The sequence below is a fragment of the Stenella coeruleoalba genome (assembly GCF_951394435.1).
Source record: "Stenella coeruleoalba genome assembly, chromosome: X".
NCBI classification, from domain to species: Eukaryota; Metazoa; Chordata; class Mammalia; order Artiodactyla; family Delphinidae; genus Stenella; species Stenella coeruleoalba.
In genome coordinates, this window is record NC_137152.1 from 99,030,489 (window position 1) to 99,053,759 (window position 23,271).

General features: G+C 35.8%; 1 protein-coding gene across 6 annotated transcripts in view; it reads left to right on the forward strand.

Moving 5' to 3' along the window:
- Positions 1-23,271, forward strand: part of LOC307180253 (uncharacterized protein) — a 1,346,125-nt gene that overhangs the window by 1,167,222 nt on the left and 155,632 nt on the right. For 4 of the 6 annotated variants that reach the window (XR_013825695.1, XM_079910373.1, XM_079910377.1 and 1 more), the window contains one exon: positions 9,550-10,436. The gene's annotated coding sequence lies outside the window, so the exon portion shown is untranslated. Of the gene's footprint in view, positions 1-9,549; positions 10,437-23,271 lie in introns of those variants that run through there. The other 2 variants (XM_079910374.1, XM_079910375.1) reach the window with 1 other exon arrangement.

A 23,271-nucleotide genomic window follows, 5' to 3' on the forward strand; every position in this document is an offset into this window, starting at 1 on the left:
GTTGCGGAGCACAGGCTCCGAACGCGCAGGCTCAGCGGCCATGGCTCACAGGCCCTGCGCTCCACGGCATGTGGGATTTTCCCGGGCTGGGGCACGAACCCGCGTCCCCTGCATCGGCAGGCGGACTCTCAACCACTGCGCCACCAGGGGAAGCCCTACGTTACTTTTTATAGGGCATTTTCCTTCTGGGATCTCCAGTGAAGCTGGAGAGAGAACAACAGGAAAATAGAGGGCAGCAGAAGGTACCTGAGGGGCATTTGTTTGTATGGGTTGATTTTGTGTTCATTGACAGTTTCCAAGTCAACTGTTGCCATAGACCAGGGTTACAAACTTTTTCTGTAAAGAACCAGATAGTAAATGTTTTCAGCTTTGTGGGCTATGTTTGTTTTCTGTTACAAGTACTCAGTTCTCCTGTTGCAATGGCAAAGCAGTCATAGACAATACCTAAATGAATAGTTGTGGCTGTGTTCCAATAAAACTTTATTTACAAAAACAGACAACAGTCTGAATTTGGCCCACAGGCCATTGCTTATTCACTCCTGCATCTAGAGAGCTATTGGTCAGAGTCAGGGTGCCTTGCCTTATCACCTATAGACACTCCTCAGGTTAGAGGGTATCCCCTAAGGAAGAATTCCTTAGTGGAAGGGTGTAATAGGAAATAGCACACTTAGAACACAGCTGTCAGGCCTTTCTTCCCTTCTGACACCAGTGTTATAGATGAGTAGTGTGTGAGTAGTAGGAGTCGTTAATCTATTGGTACCATTTGAAACCCTGTCCTTTCTACAGCTAGTATAATTACAGGTAACATGGTACTACATTAATATAGCAAGGGATTTGATCTTTTTTATCTAATTTTTTTGTGAACTGAATTTCTAGAGAACCAAGCAATACTTGAAACCTCTCAGGTATATCACAAGCTGGAGAACAGATATATGCAATTTACTACTGCCTTTCTTTCCTGAAGGAGAGGAAAGGATATGGAATTGTTTGGTTAGGGTGGAGCTCCATGAGGAATGAAAGCACATTCTAGGGGAGGTTACAGAAGATGAACCAGTTCAGAAGAAGCTGGTGAATTTGTCTGGGGCCATATGGCATAAATTGACATAATTGAATCTATATATTACTCTCAGCTGTGAACCAGGTATTGCCCCTTAAAAACAGGCACTAGATAATGCGGGAGATAGCCCTTTCCCAAGTAGCATTATCCATGAACAAAATTCTCTCTCCTCCTCTTTGCTAGGTACTGCAATATCTTCTAACAGATTGTTTGGGGCAAAACCAATACAACAAATTTAAAATATGAGTACAACTTCCTAATTGGGTATTTACATCCTAGTTGGATGAAGAACTCTGGGCATTTTGCCTTTGAGTGGCAAAAATCAGGTTGGGGTATATATGGTCTGCTTCTAGTCAAATATAACACAGTTCTTAAGAAAGTAGACTCTGAAATCAGAGTCTAGGTTCAAATTCTGGTTTCCCTCATTTAGTATGTGACTTTAGACATGTTATCTAAGCTCTCTGGACCTCAGTTTCTAAAACTTTAAGATGAGATAATGTGTGGGAAGTGCTTAGTTCCCTACCTGACACACAGCACTCAACATATTAGCTATTATTATTTTCCTCTTTACTTTCCTGACCTATTGCCAAAATGAATGTGAGAGTGTGTAGAATGGTGAAAAGCGAGCAGTTTCAGAATCAGACAAATCTGAGTTTAAATACTGATTCAAAGACTTATTAGCTGTGTGAGTATGGGTAGATTATGTACATTAGTTTAGCTAATCTCAGTGAACTTCAAGTTTCCCTGTCTGTAAAATGGGGATAATTTCACAAACATAATATATGAATAATAATTGTGAAGATTCAATATTACTTATGTTAGTTCTCTCCCCAACACTCTCTGGACCTCAAAATGGTTTTAACAGTAGAATCTATTTTGTCTCTATATTCTGAGTTCTCCATACCATCCTGCATATACTTTAATGCCTCCTTGTCTCTCTGGATTCCTGCTATGGTGTCCTACCTTAGTTCTTCCACCTTCAGAACTCTGGAGATCTGAAACCTAAGGGAACAAACTCCAAGGATGGTGCACTCTGAGAGACTAGGCTAGGGATGTAGAGGCAATCATTGTGAATAAACAGAGAGCTATAGAATGTACCTACTATGACTTAGGACTGAAGCAGTATCTTCCTTGGGGATTGTAATGAGGAATACACAGTCCTACATCCATGCCCAGAACAGGAGACATTCTCCTTTTCCAAATCTGTGCAGCTGTTGGCAGGATGTTCTTCAAGGTTTTCCCAATACCCCATTATACTTTTTTTCCCATACTGGTTTAGAGTATCACCTTACAAGAAATTATTTTCTTCAGCACCCCCGACTGGACACTTCCAGGCTCAGCATTTCTGAACACATAAGAAAATGTTTCTATAAATCACCCTGTAAGATCCTAAAGAGCTTTCTGAATCATCAAAGATAAACTGAAATGAGCTGAAAGGTTAATTTAAAGCACCTGGATTTTGAATTCTTAATCTGTTAAGTGACTTGAGTTGTACTCAGATTTTGTAAATGTTGCTAAACCCTCTGTATTTGCATGACAAATGTACACAATATTCATTTAACTGAAGCAGTCCATTACTGCTGGACTGCTGGAAGACCAAGAATGGGCTGAATTAGATTGTTCTACTGTAACAGTCTCTTACTAAATAATATTGGGCTTGATAGCAACCTGCTCTTACAATATATACTAAACAGAAGAACGCTTTCCTGGAACAGAAGGTGGACCACTTTTGCATGTGCTATTAAAGGGATATATTTACTCAGTTGCTTTTAATATCTCTGTGAATTAAATTTAGGTTTTTAAATATTCTACTGAAGCTGCCCTTATAATGGAAGCTTCCTACATAAGTATATACACATGCACCTCTTTTGTATTGCACCATAGCTAAAATCTTTGCTTTCCACACCATTATCTGATCCCATCCTATTTCTCCAACTTTATTTCCCATGGCTACCCAGCAAAGAATCTAGATTTCATTAAAGTTCACTGACCCCAACATGTTGTGTTCATTCCTATTTTTACTCACATTGTTCTTTCTGCCTGCAATGTCCTTTCTTCTTTTTCCCTCTGCCCAGCCAAATCTTAGTAATCTTTTAAGGCCCATTTCAAGATGCCTCCTCCAAGAAGCCTTCCTTGATTTCTATAACCTTCAGACATATTATTCCCTCTGTATGGAACATACCCTTCTTCTCAGATTGCTATGTCTTGTCATACATTTTTCTACCACAGGGTTGTCTTCCCTGCCACACCGGACAACATCAGTTTTTCTTAAAAGTGGAACTGTGGGTTATTTAGAAGTATAATATTTAGTATATGAACATTTGTGGATTTCCCCGGATATCATTTTGTTATTAAATTCTAGTTTAATTTCACTGTGGTCAATGAACATATTCAGTATGATTTTAATCATTTAAAATTTGTTGAGACTTGTTTTATGGCCCAGTATATGGTTTATTTTGACACATGTTCCATGTGCACTTGGAAATAATGTGTATACTACAGTTTTTCTATAACGTGCAGTGTTGTATAAATGTCAGGTCATTTTTGTTAATTGTTGTAGCAGATGCTGTCAGTGCCTCAGTCATATCCTTGGGACGTTACCATGTGCTTTGACTTACTTCATATTGCCCACGACTTACAACTCTATGACTGAGGGCTTTTCCAGAAAGATGGAAGGTCATGATGGCCATGTGTACATTGTAGACCAGAAGTGCTAGAGAACTTATTCCCCTAGAGAGTAGCCCTGTAACTGATGACTCTTGGGAGTAGGTGTATGTGTATAAATTATCTAGGTCTATTACTCCTTGGGTGGGATAATACAGAGGAAGTGTTTGTTCATTTCTTTTACCTTTGTCTCAAAGATGCCTGACAAGAATAAGCTCCAGTGTCCACAGCAGCACATAGCAGTAGTTGACTCTTCTTTCCTTTAACAATTCCCCAGTCCACTACCAGTATTCCCTGGACCTCCCAATAATTAGCATTTAAATCCTTATCTCCAAATCTGCTTCTCCAAACTAAGACAATTTATTTATATCTTCTATATCCTCACTAATTTTTTATTCAGTTGTTTTATTATTTAGTGAGACAGGTGTGTTAATGTCTCCTAATCTGATTGCAGGTCTGTACCTTCTTTCCCTTCTGCCAATGTGTGCTTTGTATATTTTTAACCTATATTATTGGGTGCATGCAAATTTAAAATTATCCCTTCCTGTTGAGTTGACATTTTATCATTATTAAGTTTGTCTCTTTATCTCTTACCCTCTTATTTTCTTTTTTAAAAATTTTACTGAAGCATAATTGATTTGCAATGTTGTGTTAATTTCTGCTGTATAGAAAAGTGATTCAGTTATACATACATATGTTCTTTTTCATATTCTTTTCCATTATGGTTTATCACAGGATATTGAGTACAGTTCCCTGTGCTATACAGTAGGACCTTGTTATTTATCTATTCTATATATAATAGTTTGCATCTGCTAATCCCAAACTCTCAATCCATCCCTCCCCTACCCCACTCCCCCTTGGCAACCACAAGTCTGTTCTCTATGTCTGTGAGTCTGTTTCTGTTTCATAGATAAGTTCATTTGTGTCACATTTTAGATTCCACATATAAGTGATTTGTGGAATCTAAAATATTTGTCTCAAATATTTGTCATATTTGTTTTTCTCTTTCTGACTTCACTTAGTATGATAATCTCTAGGTCCATCCATGTTGCTACAAATAGCATTATTTCATTCTTTTGTATGGCTGAGTAACATTCCATAGTATTCCATAGTATGTGTGTTTGTATACATATATATGTGTGTGTGTGTGTATAATATATCACATCTTTATCCATTCATCTGTCGATGGACATGTAAGTTGTTTCCATGTCTTGGCTATTGTAAATAGTGCTTCTATGAACATAGGGGGTGCATGTATTGATATCTTTTCAAATTATACTTTTGTCTGGATATATGCCCAGAAGTGGGATTGCTGGATCATATGACAACCTATTTTTAGGTTCTGAGGAACCTCGATACTGTTCTCCATAGTGGATGTACCAATTTACATTCCTACCAACAGTGTAGGAGGATTCCCTTTTCTCCACACCCTCTCCAGCATTTGTTATTTGTAGACATTTTAATGATGGACATTCTGAGCAGTGTCCTCTTATTTTCTTAACTTACCTTCCTTTGGGTTAGTTGTATGTATGGTGTATTCTTTTGACTCTTTCATGTTTTATATTTCCTTACATTTAAGGTATGTCTCTGGTAAGCAGCATGTTATTTGAGTTTTATTTTCATTTTTAGAGTGACAATATTTGTCCTTTATTTGGAGTCTTTAGTCATTTATATCTAATGTAGTTACCAATGTATGTGGGTTTATATCTACTAATTTACCGTGTACTTTCTTTTTGGCCTATCTTGGTTGTTTCTTTCTCCTTTTTTGGATTCTTTTGAATTAATCAAATATTTTAAAAATTCTATTATTTCCTTTATTGCCCTGTTAGTAATAAATACTTCATATCGTTTAATGGTTGCCCTAGAGACTGCAACATGCATCCTTGTCTCATTAAAATGTGATCTAAATTAGTGCTTTTATTACTTCCCAAACGTGCAAGGACCTTTTAATATTTTACCTCTATTCACACCTCCTACATTTTGTGATATGTTGCCAAAAATTTTGATTCTACACATATTTAAAACCATACAATTTAGCATTATTATTGCTTTAAATGCTCAATATCCATTTAAATTTACCCTTTCTGGAGTTCATCATTCTTTTCTGCATTACTGTACTTCTACCTTAGATCATTTCCCTCTCATAAACATTTCCTTTTTAGTATGTTTTAGTGCAAATTTGATAGTAAGGAATTCTTTTAGCTTTTGTTTGTCCGAAGATGTTTTATTTTGCCTGCATATATAAAGATATTTTCACTATAAATTGTATCGTGAGTTTGCATTATTTGCTTTCAGTCCTTTAAAGAACTCCTATTTTATTCTTCCTTTAGTCTTTTCTGAAAGAAAAATTAGCTATTAGCCTTATTAGTGCTTTTTGGAAGGTAATGGAAGTTTAAAAATTCCTTTGTCTGATTTTAGCATTATCTTTTTTGTCTTTGCTTTTCAGAAGCTTTACCATGATGTGCTTTGTGTGGATATATATATACATACACACACACTACACACACACACACACACACACGCACACAACACATACGTACACATTGCTTGGGATTCATAGATATTACCTTATCTATAGTTGATGGTGTTCATCACTTTTGGAAAACTATTGGCTGATATTGTTCCAAATATTCTTCTGATCCATTTTCTCTCTTTTCTTCTTAGATTCCATTTACACATATAATAGACCTTTTATATTTTTCTTTTTCTCTCTATGCTTCATTCTGTACATTTTCTACTGACCTACCTTAAAGTTCACTATTCATCTACTGTATTCTGTATGATTCACTGTTAAACCTATCTATCAAATTATTAATTTGGGTTACTTAAAATTTTTGTTAATTCATTTATATTTCTAAGATTTCAATTTGATTATTTTTATTATTTATTTCTGTGAAATTTTCTATATTTTTGCCTGTATTCTTGAAAATATTCATCATAGTTCTTTATAAGTTTGTGTTTTATAACTTCAATATCTGGATCACCATTGGATCTGTTTCTATTGACTTCCTTTTCTCTTGGATTTAAGTCGGTTGGTCCTGTTTCATGCCATGCCTGTTAATTTTATACTGAATACTAGTCATTATGCAAGAAAAATTTAGAGGCTCTGGATCTCATTATTTTCCTTTAGGGAGAATATACTTTCCTTCTTACAGGAAGATAGAGTATGGCCAAATTGCCTTGATCCTATTGAGGCTGGTCTATCTACATTTTGTCCTTTCTCTGGAACACATCCCTTTCAGAGTCTTACCAGAAAGCCTTGATCATTTACCAGGGTGCTTCTTCCTTTGTAGGCTCTAACGTCTATTTTTTGTCTCCTTAGTGCCATGACACTGCTGGAATCTCTGCTTAGCCTTTTCACCTCTTACAGCTACTTTTAGTTTGGTTTCTCAGAATAATACTCCATACAAGTAAAGCTTGGAACTTATAAAACTGCTTCAAGGGAAAATTGTGTGTAGAATGTTAGACTCACTTTGCTGTGGTTCCCTTTTCTCTGAAATACTGGCCCTTAGATTATGGCTTTTTTGGTAGCCCTAAATGCTAACATTTGTTTTCTAAGCCCAGTGAGACTGCTGCAAGCTCAAGAAATCTGCTTTCTGTTAGCCTTCATGCTCCTTGCAAGAATTGTAGAATGCCTTAAAAGGGAAAAGAGCCACAATTTTAGGGTTTATTTCAGTATGCCTTCATTCTCACTTGACCTTGATATATCAAGTCTGGCTGCCTTGGGTATACTCTGATGTCTTTGAACAGCTCTCTGTGTTTTATATACATACTCCAATTTGTGTCCGTTCTCTCTGTGAGCTTGACTCAAGTCTTGGCTACCTTGGGTGTGCTTTTATGCCTTCAAATCACTCTTTTTATTTTTAAATAGCATTATAATTTTTCTTGGTTCCTGGTGAAAGTGGTTGTCTGATACCTACATCTAAGTCAGAAATAGACTTCTGGTACCTTCATTTTGAAGTCCCTTCTTGCTATTTATAGAAGTATATGTTAACTAATTTCTTTTAGAACTTTGAAAATCTCATTACACTGTTTCTGTTGACAAGTTTTCCATATTGTTGCTCCTTTGATGCTAATATGGCTTTTTTTCTGGCTGGATTTAATATTTTCCCTTTGTCTTTGGTTATTAGTAATTCTCTTATGACATGTCTAGGTGTTGTCTTAATTGTATTCTTATTCCTGGCATTTATAGTGGTTCTTGAATCTGTGGCTTAATGTCTTTTATCAGTTTGGAATATTTTCAGACATTACTTCTTCAGTATTATTTCTGCCCAATTGTCTTTCTCCTCTCCAATCATGCATTTATATATATATATATATATATATATATAGCATATATATGTACACAACATATATAACATTATATATAGTTATATTCGTATATGTATTATTATATATATTGGGTATATATCATATATATGTTATATATTATTATATACCATATTATTCATATCATATATATACATGTATAAACAATCATATATATGATTATTCCATCATATTCAATAATTTGTGTATTTTCTGTATTTTCATTTGTACCACCATAATTGTGAACACAGGTTAAAAAACAAAAAATCCAGTAGATATAGCACCTTCACCCTATCGGAGCACAAGAGATATGCAAGTATATACAGAATTGGTCTGTCATGCACATAGGGCATTTACAGCTTCCAAAGATAAGTACCAAGATGTGTGTAAATCCCTTTGACACAAAGATATTATTGCCTTTGTTTTTAACTGCTGAATATCATTCTATTCATGTAGGCCCAAGTCCCAAATGCCAACTCACATCTCTTCCAATCCAAGTGCATTCTCACATAGTGAACAAGGCAGATATAGACACAATATTTACACAGCTTTATAATTTCCAAGATCCAGGCCTGATGTGTTAGGCCTTTACTCACATTCATTTCTTTTTGTTTCTGTGTGCTTCGGGATGAACATTTTTCTGACTAACCTCCAATTAACTATGTCTTTCTTCAGTTTTGTCTACTGTGCAAAGTAGAGAAAAAACAATTTTTTTGAGTTCTTTCAATTAATGTACCTCTAAATTCTAGAATTTCTATATGGTTTTTGTGGGGAGTTTTTGGTATTTTGGGGATTTTTTTTTGGCCATGCTGCATGACATGTGGGATCTTAGTTCCCTGACCAGGGATTGGCGCCCCCTGCAGTGGGAGCATGGAGTCTTAACCACTGGACCATCAGGGAAGTCCCATATGGTTCTTGATTTTTAGTTTCTAGCTTTCTGACAAGTTTTGTTATTTTTTTGAAATTCTTCAACTATAATAGTCAGAATTATTCTATAGCCCTTGTCTGATAACTTCAATATATGAATCTCCTGTTTTTCTATTTGTAGTGTGTATTTTTTCTTTAATTTCTCACATCCTTTATTTGTGCAAGGTTGGGTATATTTTATTCAAGGCCAAAGAATTGTGTATAAGATTTTAGATAAATTTGATGTTCTAGATGATGTTCTCTTCCTCCAGAGATGATTTAATTTTCATTCTGGCAAATAGTTGGGTGAAGGCATTTAGCAATTCCAGATTTCCTTAATCCATGAAGGTTTGAGTGTCTTTGTAATGATTTGTCTATTCTAGTAGTGTGGCAGTGGAATCTAGACCTTCAAATTCCCAACTGAAAACCTTAGATGTTTAACAGAAATCCTCCTTTTTATTACTCCTGAACTACAATTTATAGCTTTTATAGTATGTAATAATTATGAAGAAATATATATATACACACGTTATATAGAATATATACTCTTTGTGTGTAATTTATATTAGATTATATTATTTTATATAAAATTTTCATTTTTATGTTTTATTCAGATTATTTTTGGTGTCCTCAGTAGATGGATTGGTCTGAAAGTAACTGGTCTGCCACCATCAGAAACATAAGTCTGCCAAAGACTAACGAAGTAAAGCTGTATAGGGGTTGCATAACTACAGACAAACCTGGAATTCAAGAAAATTTCAGGGTAAGTAAAAAAATAAATTTCACAAAGCCCTACTTATATTATAGTTATTTAAAATAGTCAACTGTTTACAAATAAGGTATTTCATTGTATGAAAGTGTTTATATTTTGAAAATATTGGTTGATGAGTGGTACATACTTTTTAAAAACACAATTTTTAAAATGTTTCCATTAGGCTCTTTTTATATAATTACACTTTAATTTTTTCTGTGCGTATGTGAGTGAGAAAATATGCTTATTCATCAGTGAATTCTAGAGCACTTCTCATATGCAATGTGTAATGCTAACTGTGCCTATAAACTGACTATTCCTGTAGGACATCCTGCTATTTAGGGCATAAGCCCAAAGTCTGGGAGCCACTGCATACCTACTGGCCAACAATTAAAATAAGTTGCTAAGTACCTAGGAGGGAATAAAGAGATTTACACTTACTAATATTATAAAATCTAATCATAAAAGTAATAGTAAGTGGCATAGCTGATCACAGATTAGGATATTATTTTATTTTCATGTAGTAGTTCAAAGCAAGCCTGGCTCACCTGAGGATTTGACTAATTACTACAGCCTCATTAGACCAGTGATATACCACCTAGCCCTTTCAGATATGCTATTTATAACTCCATTATGAAAATTCAAAGGAGAAAATTTAACATAGAACAGGTAATACCACCATTATAATTTCTTTATTCAACATACATTTGTTGAGTACCCATAATAACCCAGGTTTTTATGTGAAGTGCTATGGCTACAAACATATGACTCTGTTTTCATGTTATTTGAATATAAAAAAATAAAAATCATAGGAATAGATGAGATTTTCATGGAGTCCAGGCTGAGTAGAAAGGAAAGTGAAGCCAGAAATAGTTTGATTATCTGGCAGAAAACATGGGAGTTAACAAACAGTAACTATAAATGAGACTGAAGGAAGTTGGTTAGGCAGGAATGATGGTAGAAAAGCTGGAATAAAAAGAAGTTTTGGTTTATGTGTGGTATTGGAGTTTTAGTTTTTAAGAGATGGCATAGTTCCTGATAATCATTTGGTATCCAATGGGAATAGGTGTCACATGTCGATTGATTGTGATTTTAAGGAGTCCAGAAAGCCTAAGGCCAGGGTTTTGGATTCATGAACAATGAAAATATTGAGGTTCTAGAGTCCTAAGTTGAAAATGTGTGGTAGTAGCTGTGATACAGGTAGGAAAGAACAGATGAGGATGATCGACCAGGTATCAGGCCACAAAGGGACAAGAGTGCTTACATAAGGATGAATGAGTAATCATGTGGAAGCGGTAGTGTTAGCAATGGACTTTCAGAAGATAGCAATTCATGTCTGTCATATTCTCACCACAGAATATCCGATTTAAGACCACATTCAAAAGAGCACAGGAAATCAGCAGACCATTATTTTTATCTCAGGTCTGCCATCTACTACTGTGAGGTGACCATATAATTGATAATCAAAACTGAGGAAATTTGGAGAGTGATAAAGAATGCTGTTAAAAATACACCAAAACAACAGACGTAAACTGGGACTGGTCAGGGCAAAAAGCTACATATGGTTACCCTATGGGCAGTTCATATTGCTTCACTTGTAAAATGTGGACAATATCCACTCTAAGACAAGCGTGTGAAAGTATTGAACCCCATTAGTGAGTGCTCAAATAACATTTGTCAAATTGAAATATTTTGTCCTGTCTTGCCCCAGGAACTGTAAGTTCATTGAAGTCAGAGGATACAGCTATTTTTTCTTTGCAGCCCTGCAATAATTAGTACAAAAGTATGCATTCAGTGAGAATCCAATAAGTTTAACTGTGATTATGTTTTTGTAACTTTATTTGGATCCCACTGCAATTTACTCTCATGCCTCGATTATTTTGAAGACAAAACTCATCCTTAATATAGGTAAGAATATAGGGGTGGGAAAGTTTTGCAAATTAGCAAATTCAGGTAGACTGTGTTATGAAAGCAAGATTCTGAAAATGAAATTCAGGTTTGTATTAGTGCCTCAGGATCTGGAGTTCAGCCAATTCTTTTTCATTCAATCTTGTGAAGGGCTCTTCTGTCCTGTGGGCACTAAAACTGGTTGGTCTCAAACAGATGGAAGTACTTTGGGCATGACTCTGACTTCCATTTTGCCAGTTCCTGGTGCTACTTAACCCAAATGCAAGAAGTCAAGGACAGGCTTAAAGTTTGTCTCTTAGATGATACAGAAATTTGATATAGGCAAACTTAGGGTTAATACTTGGCACCGACCTTGTCTAGATACTTGGCATTTCAGTTACCCTGGTGACTTAAACACTTTTCTTGAGACAGAGGAATAGGCATATTTTTCGTCATCCCTTTGGTAAACATATAAGAATTAATTTAATGCTTGAATTACTCTACCATCCTCAGTGACTGTTTCTCATTCTCTTCTAAAATGGTCTTTCTTCATCCATGGCTGATCTCTTATCTGAGGCTGCCTGCTTCAAAAGTGACTTGACAGCTTACATCACTTGTTACACTAACCTCAGATTAATTTTGTTTTCTCTCCTGCCCTATGGTTCTCCTTATTTTGCTCTTTCAGAATTCTTCCATTACTTTTTTGATAATGAATGTAAAATTTTCAAACTTATATTGGTTGTATTACTTAAAATATCCTATAATCATAATAGAATCATGGAGGTTGTAAACAGAATTGGAAGGAACCGTAAAGGCCATATAATCCAAACCCCTTCTCCTCCTCCAAAACTTTGAATCCTCTCTGCAAGATTCCTGATATATCTTTACATCAAATGCTTCCCATTACTTGAGAATTTTCATCAACATCTACTTCTTGATGTATCTCATTTCATCTTTAGGCTGGTATGACTATAAATAGTTTTTTTCTTTTACTGAACCAAAATCTGTAACTTTACCTATTGATCCTTGTAACCTCTTGGGGCTATATAGAAGAAAATAATAGTGGTCTTTAAGCATACACAGAAGAATTTATCATGCCTTCTCTCAGGTAAATGTACTGAAACCCTTAGCATTTCTTTCTACAGCATGGATTCAAGGTCTCCCTAGGGTGACCAACTTGGTTTGTTTTCCTAGTTTTAGCACTGAAAACTCTGCATCCTGTGAACTCCCTCAATCCCCAGCAAACTGGGATAATAAGTCTTTTAGTTTTAATTATCCTGGTCACTCTGCTCTGAATATACTCTAGTGTAGTGCTGCTTTTTTCAAATGCAGTGCCCAGAAGTAGACACAATACAACTCAACATGGAACAGAATTTCGTATTATTCAAGACACTTGTCCAGTGGATTGCCAAAAGGACCTTATTATTTTTTAGTCCAAGTCTGATAATTGATGTGTAAATTATCTTTCTTTTTTAGTATACCATAGTATGAAATGGCTAAATCTATCTAAGCAGTGGAATTTACATTTCTTCAAGCCATTTTTACTAACCCTTCTATGTCTCTACTATCTTCACAGTCTTTTTATTTCCTCATAATACTGGGGAAAATAAATCTAAGAGTTTCAATGAAACACTGGCTATTTTTAGCTAGATATTTGGTGCTACTAGTAGAATTACTTTGACTGAACTTCCTAATTTGTGTCTTCAGCATCAAGCTTAGCCTTTAATAACTTCTTTCAAAGCATTGTATGTATGCATATTTAGGGAAAACCCTAGATTTCCATGGATACCAACATGTATGGGAAATACTAGAAAGAAAAATCACGTCTTATGCCAGATTCTCATTAAGCCTATACCAGTTTGAATTGGGCTTTGACTGGGTTGAACCTTTATAAACTGTTTATTTGCATGGTCATCATGAAAGCAAAAAAAAAATCTAGATGCAAATGTAATATCATTGAAAGGTAGAAAGTACTGGATTATGTGCTAATTTCCAACTCACGTCCAGACTAGATTTATTTGTGATGTATTGAATTTGAAATTAAAATCCATCAAAAAAAAAAAAAAAGGGCTTCGCTGGTGGCGCAGTGGTTGAGAGTCCCCCTGCCAATGCAGGGGACATGGGTTCGTGCCCCTGTCCGGGAAGATCCCAATGCCGTGGAGCGGCTAGGCCCGTGAGCCATGGCCACTGAGCCTGCGTGTCCGGAGCCTGTGCTCCGCAATGGGAGAGGCCACAACAGTCAGGCCCGCGTACCACAAAAAACAAATAAACAAACAAACAAAAAAATCTATCATCTATACTCCCATTTTCATAGCAGCATTATTCACAAATAGCCAAGTTATGGAAACAATTTAAGTGTCCACTGACAGATGAATGGATAAAGAAAATGTGAACCTGGAGAGCATTATGCTAAGTGAAATAAGCCAGACAGACAGACAAATACCACATGGTACCACTGGTATGTGGAATCTGAAAAAAAAAAAAAGGAAAAGGAAAAAAAAAGTCAAAATCATAGGGATAAAAGAGTAGAAAAGTGGTTGACAGGGGCTGGGAGTGGGGAAAATAGGGAAAGATTGGTAAAAGGTTATCAACTTTTAGTTATAAGATGAATAAGGCCTGAGGATCTAAAGTATAACATGGTGATAATAGTTGATAACTCTTTTGTACAATTTAAATTTGCTAAGAGAGTAGAACTCAAATGTTCTGAACACACAGAAAAAGATAAGTATGTGAGGTGATGGATATGTTTACTAACTCGATGGGAGGAATCATTTCACAATGTTTATATATATCCAATCATTGCAGTGTATACTTTAAATATCTTACAATTTTATGTGTTAATTATATTTCAGTAAAGCTGGAAAAAAGTTAAGAACCATCTATCTACAAAGATCTAAAGCACAGGTTACAAACTGGCAACGTATGGCCCAGATCCAGCTTGCAGTTGTGGACATCTTTTTGTGAAACCATCTAGTAATGGTCTCCTCAATGTTTAGTTTTTATTTTTCATTGAATTAGTTACCAATAATAAAAAGCAGGAGATTTCACATCAAAAAAAATCTGGATTTCCGGGTTGTTTTGAAAAATTGTAGTATCTGGCAACACTTTGCCCATATTTAGGACAATGATCTGTTGGAAGTGAATAGTAGTTGCTGCTTTTATATGGGGCTTTACAGTTCACCATAATCCCTGCCACAGCCCATTTTTTCCTGTCCCCACTGGCTTCATTAATTATACTACCTTTCAGACCCCTGTAGGCATTGGATATTGAAAATCCTCATCTAAATCCACATGTCTTTGAACTATTACTCTATTTTCCATATCTTCTATTTCACAAAATATGTGTTTTCTTAGCAATTCTTAGAGAAAACAAAAAAGGCATAGCAATTCCTTTTCTTGGAGATGTCTGTCATCTTATTGGGATGAAAAAATTTCACACATTTGAGTCAGTTATATCATGTGCTTTAGATTGATTGAATTAATGGCCCTGATTTTTCATGTCTCCTTGTGTCAACATCATTTGGCAGTGTCTTCTCATATTGACTTGAGTTGACCATGAAACTTGTTTTGGCCAATGAAACATTAGAAAATTTGATGCAGTCAGTAGCTTGAAAAAGTACTTGGTGTTTCCACTTTGCTTTTTTCTTTGCCTTCACCATGATAAAATTCCCAGGATAGACTGCTGGATGATGTGGAACACATAGCTGGCCCAGTAATGGCTATTACCCTGGTTGACAGCCAGCCAACCTCCAAACATGTGAGGAAGCTCAGCTCAGACTAGAAGAATGGCCCAGATAAGTTCATTCTAAATCACTAACCCACAGACTTGTGAGCTAACAAATGCTTAGTGATTTAAATCCCGGAGTTGGATTTGTTTTGTTATATAGCATTATTGTAGCAATAGATAATAAACAGAGAAATTTGTTCTTAGAACTATTATAATAAAAATCTAAAATATGTGTCATTGGCTTTGGGAAAGGCAGTGGGTAGAGACTGGAAAAACAGTGTTGAAAGAATGGAGGCTGAAAAATGGTGAGGAAGCTGCTGTAGCAGCCTGGATAAATGGCAAACTATGTTATCTAGTGAAACATTTGGTAAAATGTGGTAACTTAGAGTATAGAAAATATACCAAATTAGCATTTATACTTGAGTTAAGATATTGCCAGACAGAACGTTGAAAATGTCACCTGGCTCTTACTAGCTATGCATAATAAGATAAAACAAGAAAGAGATGAGTTAAAGAACTGGCCAGTTTTTAAGTAAAATTTAGATACTAACATAACTCACTGGATTAGAAAAAAATTTTTTTTCTCATCTCTAGCCTCTCATGCTAGTAACAGATTAAATCCAGGGAGCTGCCAGAAACATGTGGTCTTAATACTAAAAGACCAAAATAGTTTTGTAAGACTGTGTTAAGATATTTGATAGAATTAAGGAATTTCTAAGTAGACCCTCTCAACTAGACAAAAGTATTTCTAGAAATCTTAAGGGTGTTGCCTTGCAACAGCCTGACATGTCTGAAGAAACACTAATAAAATTTAGACAAAGAGGCCTATCTCAAAAAAAATTATAACTGTGGCTTTTGCCAATGGAGTGGACTTGAACAATATTTATATGAAGCCCAAAAACTTTTAAGGGAGTTGTATGGGCCAAAGTGCAACCAGCCTGGATTAAAAGAGAATGAGATTGTATAAAACTCAGAAAAGCACTGGGCCTTCAATATTCTGTGAGCAGGAGGCAGGATAAAAAATTGCTCAGAAATTATATTTATAAATGCCCTCTTCAGAAGCGACCAAGCAGAATGGAAAAAGAATAGTATTTTCAGAGAATAAAGTTAAAAGCCATGGAAATCAATGGACAGGTGAGCCATTCTCATGAATCGTAATGGACATAGTTAAGAAACATCGCCCACCCCTACTTTGTAGGGTTCTGGCTACATTTGTCCAGTGGGAAATGCTATATATGTATACCAGGGCTAGCTGCTTCCCACATTTTTTTTCCCCTTTCTGAAATAGAGTATTTTTGTATCCAGTCCCTCTATCATCACTGAATGTTGGGTATGTGGGTGGCCAATAAATTTTCATTTTAATTCCTTGGTCTTTGGATCCTCATCAGAGGAGCCTTATCAGCACCTGATCATCGATCATGAGATACTGGATTCTAGGCCTGATGATATGACTGAATGAGACTTTTGAGATCCTGCATTGGAGGAAAGCATATTTTGCATGTAGGAATGTTGTGAATAATTATTATAAGAGTGGAATATGATATATGGATTGCACTAATCGCCATCTATATCAAGCCTTCCCATATCATTGATCTTTGTAGACGCTGGGCTTGGCCTTGTGACTTTCTTTGGCTAATTGGAAAGCAGAAAATTTAATGCAAGCAAAGGCTTTAAAAAGTGCTTGCCTGTTCCTGCCTCTTTTCTTGCTACTCTCCCTTTAACATGATGACATGCATAGTTTCGACTGCTGCATGTGTCCCTGACACCCCTATGACGCAACTATCAATCACCAACCACCAAACATGTGAGTAAGCCCACCAAAGACCAGAAGAACCATCCATCTGAGTACAGCTTAAATTCTCAACCCACAGACTCCTGACCTAAATAAAGGCTTAGTACTTTAAAGCCCCTGAGTTTTGGGGTGATTTGTTACACAACATTATTGTGGCAATAAATAACAGATAGAAACAAGTTAGTGTATAATCAAGGGAGGGATGGAAGGAGAAATCTGTATCCTTTGGCAATTGATGCCCATAGATAATGAAGAACCCTCCTTTTTCTGAGCTACTGTATCTGATATGGGCACAATTCAGTAAGCCAGCTATTGGCAAATAAAGCCAAGTATGGCTTGATACTTTTAAAATATTAAAATAATTGTTTGATTTGGTTCATTTGATAAACATTAAATTTGGCACACCCAAAGTCTGACCAAAGGCAGGATTTCATAATTCTGCCTTTACTCTAATAATTCTGAAACGTTTTACAAATTAGTCTTTTATCCTATTTAATTTTAATTAAAAAATTATTTATGACATTATGCTTCAGAAGAGAAGATGGCTGGGGAAGAGGGCATCAGCACCAAAATGCCTCCAGTTGCTAAAACACCAAAGTAGGTGTTAAGACTCTTTGGAATATAGGAACTCAGGTTCTAGCTCTATAACCATTTTTATGAGCTTTAGTTTTCTCATATGTTAAATGGCAATGATACTAATAACTTGAAGGACTGTCCTGAAAATAAGAAGTAATATATGTAAAGTACTTGACATATAGCAGGCACAAATCAATTATTAATATCTTCTCAGGATTCTGTAACTTTGCACCATTTTCTCTTGAAACCCCGGAAGCAAAAGATGTCTAGATAAAATATAGCAGATACAAAATGTCAGAAAAAACTTTCTTCACCATATAAATGCAGAACTCAGCTTACTTACTTTGAGGGTCCATCACATTTATGCTTGTTTTAAGGGTTAGGCTCCATTACTGGAAGGGACTCAAATGAATTGGGGTGGTGTGAGAAACAGACACTTGGGTTTGAATCCCATCTTGGCCAACTTATTAATTGGTTAACCACGGGCAAATTACCTAACCTCCCTGAGCTTCAGTTTCTACATTTATACAGAATATAAATAAATGCTGTGAATATTAATTGAGATAATGTGAAGCATCAGCAAAAAGTAGGAAGCGATGCATGACAGCAAATATTGTTAATAATTACTCTTTGTCATCTTATAATAATACTGTTAACTCAATATTATGGTTTGAGTGATATTTTCAGCTTTGTTGTTGTATTAGCTATGACCCAGCCTGTGTTCTTTAATGGCTTTCTGAGAATTGGAATTCCTACTGGGAAATTTTCTAGCTTTCAAAAATCTTTTTACCTTCTGAATGCTAGTTCCTGTGAGCATTTCCAAAGGCAAAAATGGCAATTCAAGAGTAATGATAAGTGTACTTCTAAAATAGAATACACACCAGGCAGTTTCCTAGGACAGAACAGTATCCTGGTGAGAGCAGCTGGGCTGGTTAGGGGAACAAATGGTCAAATGCAACTCCTGAGGAAGTTCTGTAAGGCTGAGGGCAATAGCGACCACATGAGCTTTGTTCCTTGATATTTTTTTTAGTTTCCCAAAGTACTTGGCTCTTTTCTCTTGAATATGGAAACTTTGTGCTTAAAAGTGAAGACCATCGTTGCCAAGATTATTAGCAATACTTTATGATTATTTAGCAGCAGTGTTCCACTACTTCTACTGTTTGGGAAGGGTCTACAGAAATTTGAAAGAGACATTCTCTCTCACAATTAATTCCTCTGTTTTTGTTTTTGTGTGGTGAACTCACTGTGCTTTCTTCCCTGTCAGCTTTATATCCCCATGTTGCTCAGCAAAAGGATATTCATTACAAATACAATTATAATCTATTATCAGTCTATACGAATCATTCAGGACATTTGCCCAGAGCCTTTCTACTCATTGGTTGGGGCAAGTAGCCAGAAATTGCGAAAAATGTTTTACTTTCAATTGGTTCCACCCTGGAACTGTGTGCACAACAAAGTTGTGAGCATAGGAACTGCTGAGTTGGGAACCTGGAACTAGTGCTTCCTCTATGTGTTCATGAGAACTTTGCTTCAGGTATTTACCTTCTCTCCCCAACTATAACATAGGTCTCTAAAAGGTAGGAAAAAAAAGGTATAAAACATACATGTGTTTATTGTTCTGTAACGACACATATCAATACGTGTTCATTAATTGATAGCTTATAAAGACCCAGAGCATTTATTATTAAAAAATACACTTTCCTCTTATGTGAAAAATGAGTTATTTTGTCCTCCAAAATCATGATATCTCTAATTTGTCAACACTATTATTATATAATAGCCATAATTAAATGTACCTATTATGTTCCAGGCACTATACGAGATAATTTATCTCACTGAATTCTCCAAACAATTCACCAGCTAGTTATTATTATTCTCATTTTACTAATATGGAAACAAATTTAAAGAAATCAAGAGACAGAAGAAAGGTTTTAACCTATTTTTTTTCTGACTCCAGACCAATGGTCAGAGCCTGAAATGACATCTTATTCAGCTATATGCTAGTGCTCCCATGAAACTAAGGAGCCTGCATAAACCTTCTTTCAAGTCACTTGCAAAGCTTCAGTTAGTGAATGAACTTAATAAGTATTTTACTTATTACCACCTTTCTTAGTGTTGCTGCTGTGGTATAAGTGACTCCTCAGTGATAATAGGCTTTTCCAGGATATAAGAAGTTAGAGAATATGACGAACTTCTGCCACTCTAGTTCTGCCCCAAGGCAACTGTGATGCTTATCCCAGAGTAATTGTTGGAGTGTACAACTCTAAAGCATACAGTTCTGCCCGGGAGTATTCAGGTACCGAGCATAGGCGCTCTGTATGTGAATGGTGTGTGGTGTGTGGTGAGTGCTGGTAGATGAGGCCAAACACGTAGGCAGGCAGCACATCATGAAGGGCTTACTTTACCATGCTAAAGACTTTAAACTTTGTCTTGTAGATAATGGGAAGCCATTGAACAATTGTAAGTAAAGTAGTAACTTGGTCAGAAAAATGTGCTAGAAAGATCACTGTCTCTAGAAGCAGTGACAGATATAGATTTAAAATGGAAGCTCCTATAGCCATATAATTCAGAGGAAAACTTTTGTAATAGTCAAGGTGATAAATTAATAGGGGGCTCTGGGGGTGGAACATATGGATGGGGCCAGCAACTAAGGTTTTTATGATGTTGAGCTGACTAAAGTTAGTGATCCACTGGCTTTAGGTGATAAAAGAGAGAGGAACGTAGGATAAACATTAGATTCTTACATGGATTCTGAGTAGGTGTTGGTGCATTCGTCATGATTATAAATACAGGAGGAGCCAATTAAGCTAATTGCAGATGGAGGAAATGATTATGAATTTAGTTTTAAACATGTTGAACTTGAGTTAGGTATGGGGCATACTGAAATTGTTGTTACATAGTAGGCTGTAAAAATGTAGTTTTGGGAAGTTGGCTAGACTGGAGATGAAGCTCTCAGAATCATCAGTGTATAGGTGATAATAGAATTCTAAGGGATGAATGAAATTGTTGAGGAAGAAAATGAGGAGCGAGAAGGGAAAAAAGCCAAGGAGAGAACTCTGGCCAAAAGCAATGGTTAAAGTGTGAGTACTCTAGTCAATTAGTCAGTGGCATTTCCATGAGCAAACAGCATGTTAACACAGTGCTAGGCATAGTAAGGGTGGAGGAGGAATAATAAGATAATAAAAGATGTAGCTGTGATCATGAACTGTCTTGGTATGTACTTTTATAATCATGAACTGTCTTGGTATGTACTTTTATGTTAGATACTCTGTGTCCTACAAGAAAAGAAGTGTTACCATGGAAACTAAGAAAGCAACACTATTAATAAAGAGTGGTGAACATTACGCAATGTCAAAGAGAGAGATGAAGGTAGAACATCCACTGGAATAGATCTTAGGTGTTTGGTGGGAAAGCTTGGTTCTAGTTACTTTAAGAAGGTGTGAGGAATGTAGCAGGATTGGTTTATTGCTTAACAGTCATCCTAGAGTTTATACTGAAACGAGTGGGGAGTCAAGTGGGCAGAGAGAAAATGAGTAGTATGAGGAAAACTGTATGAGAGTAGAAAGCTGGGTGAAATCCCATTTTACCTAATATAATGCTATTTTTATAGGTGTATAAACTCATGTCTGTAGTAAGATAAGGTGGGGGAGTGAAATTTCGGGTATTAGTGAGACTGCTGATCTAGCGTAGGGGTATAATATAAGTCAGAGAAATAGGTTTTCTCTTTGTGAAGTTAACTGACCCACATGAAGCTTGAATCTGTCATGTTTTTCATCCAGGATTACCTAAATTTGATAGCCCAAAGTATTTTTTATATGATAGTCAACACCATTACTTGAACACACACCATGTTGAACTCAAAATTAGCTAAGGTGATGTGGTAGAGAGAGCTTTAAAAAAAAAAAGGCCTGGAATATATCATTGAATCCATTGGTGTGTACATTTATGTTAGATACCTCATGTTCAATAGGATGTTATGCCCATATGTACAGAGAGTATATGAGTTTGAATTGAAGAAAGTTTAAAACTAGAATAGAAAATAGCCATTAGGTGATTCAAGGTGTCCTAATTTAGAGTAAAAGGGGAAGGATCCAGGAAGACTGATTCAAGAGAAGCAGAATTTTAAGATGGAAGAAACAGAAAGAGGCAAAAGAAATAAGGTAAAACTTACTGAGATAGACCTAGAAAGAGTGAGAAAAGAATCAACTCAGTGAGTTTGAGTGAGAGATTTATCTGTCCTTGTGTTTGCTGAAATTTAGACGTAGTCAGCAGTTGAAGGGCATTTGCTACACACAGGACTATCACTTTCAGGTAAGTGTAAAAAGTAATTATGATTTTAAAATTAAAAATAATATTTAAAATTAATTTATTGTTTGCAAACTTTCACATATGCATCTGTAGCCTGCTCAGTTATAGCTTGACCAATAGGTCAGGTTTTATATTGAGTCATCTTTTCTTAGACTTTAATTTTATGAAGTTTAAAAGTTTTAAACTTTTCTTGCTGCTATTCCTTATGAAGCATAATTGTGTCATGACTCCATCAAATGTTGGTAATTATTTGTGTCCAACTTAGACCCCAAAATTATTAAGATATTTCTCATTTAAGAATGCTCTCAGCACTTGGCAATAGCTAAGTTCATGAGCATATCATATGCAAAAGTTGGATGGTTGCATGTTCACACTGCCTTATAGATATAAATGGATTGCCAATCTATTCTCTGGTTTCTTTCAGTAACATGCCCAAAGAAATGTCATTTTTTTTCTCTGATGAGTAAAGAGTGTTACCAATTGTTCCAAAAGAGTCAAACTCTTGGTAATCAAGCTGTTTTCATCACAGCTGAATATTCTTATACAATTCTGCCACTTTATCTTTAACATAAAAAGAAAGCCAGATATCTTATCCTTGAAATTATAGGTTATATATCCCTGAAATGATAGCTTATATATAAGAAATTTGTGGTAATGGGTAACTGCTGAGGTATGCCAATTGAGCAAATTCATCTCCAACCATTTTTGCCTATTTCATTAAAATCATCACACTTGCAAAGTCACTATATGTATATGCTACTGTCATATACTATCAAATATCTAATCTAATTATATATACATATATATTTACGTATATATATAACCATGATTTGCATTTGTGATTGTTCTGAGCTGTAACATTTATATCACTATCTTTACCTTTACTTCATGTTTTTTTTTTTTTTTTTTTTTTGCGGTACACGGGCCTCTCACTGTTTTGGCCTCTCCCGTTGCGGAGCACAGGCTCCGGACGCGCAGGCTCAGCGGCCATGGCTCACGGGCCCAGCCGCTCCGCGGCATGTGGGATCCTCCCGGACTGGGGCATGAACCCGTGTCCCCTGGATCAGCAGGCGGACTCTCAACCACTGCGCCACCAGGGAAGCCCTACTTCATGTTTTGATATACAGGTTTTGCACCATTGATCCACTTTTGTTATTTGGGGATTTAACAAAATAATAAGAATTCAAAAGGAAATATAATAAAGGTAAATAGTAAGAAATTATTTGAGTATACATTAGTGTATATAAACTGAACCATATTAAATGTTAGCCAAAAACTTAATTTATATATACTTT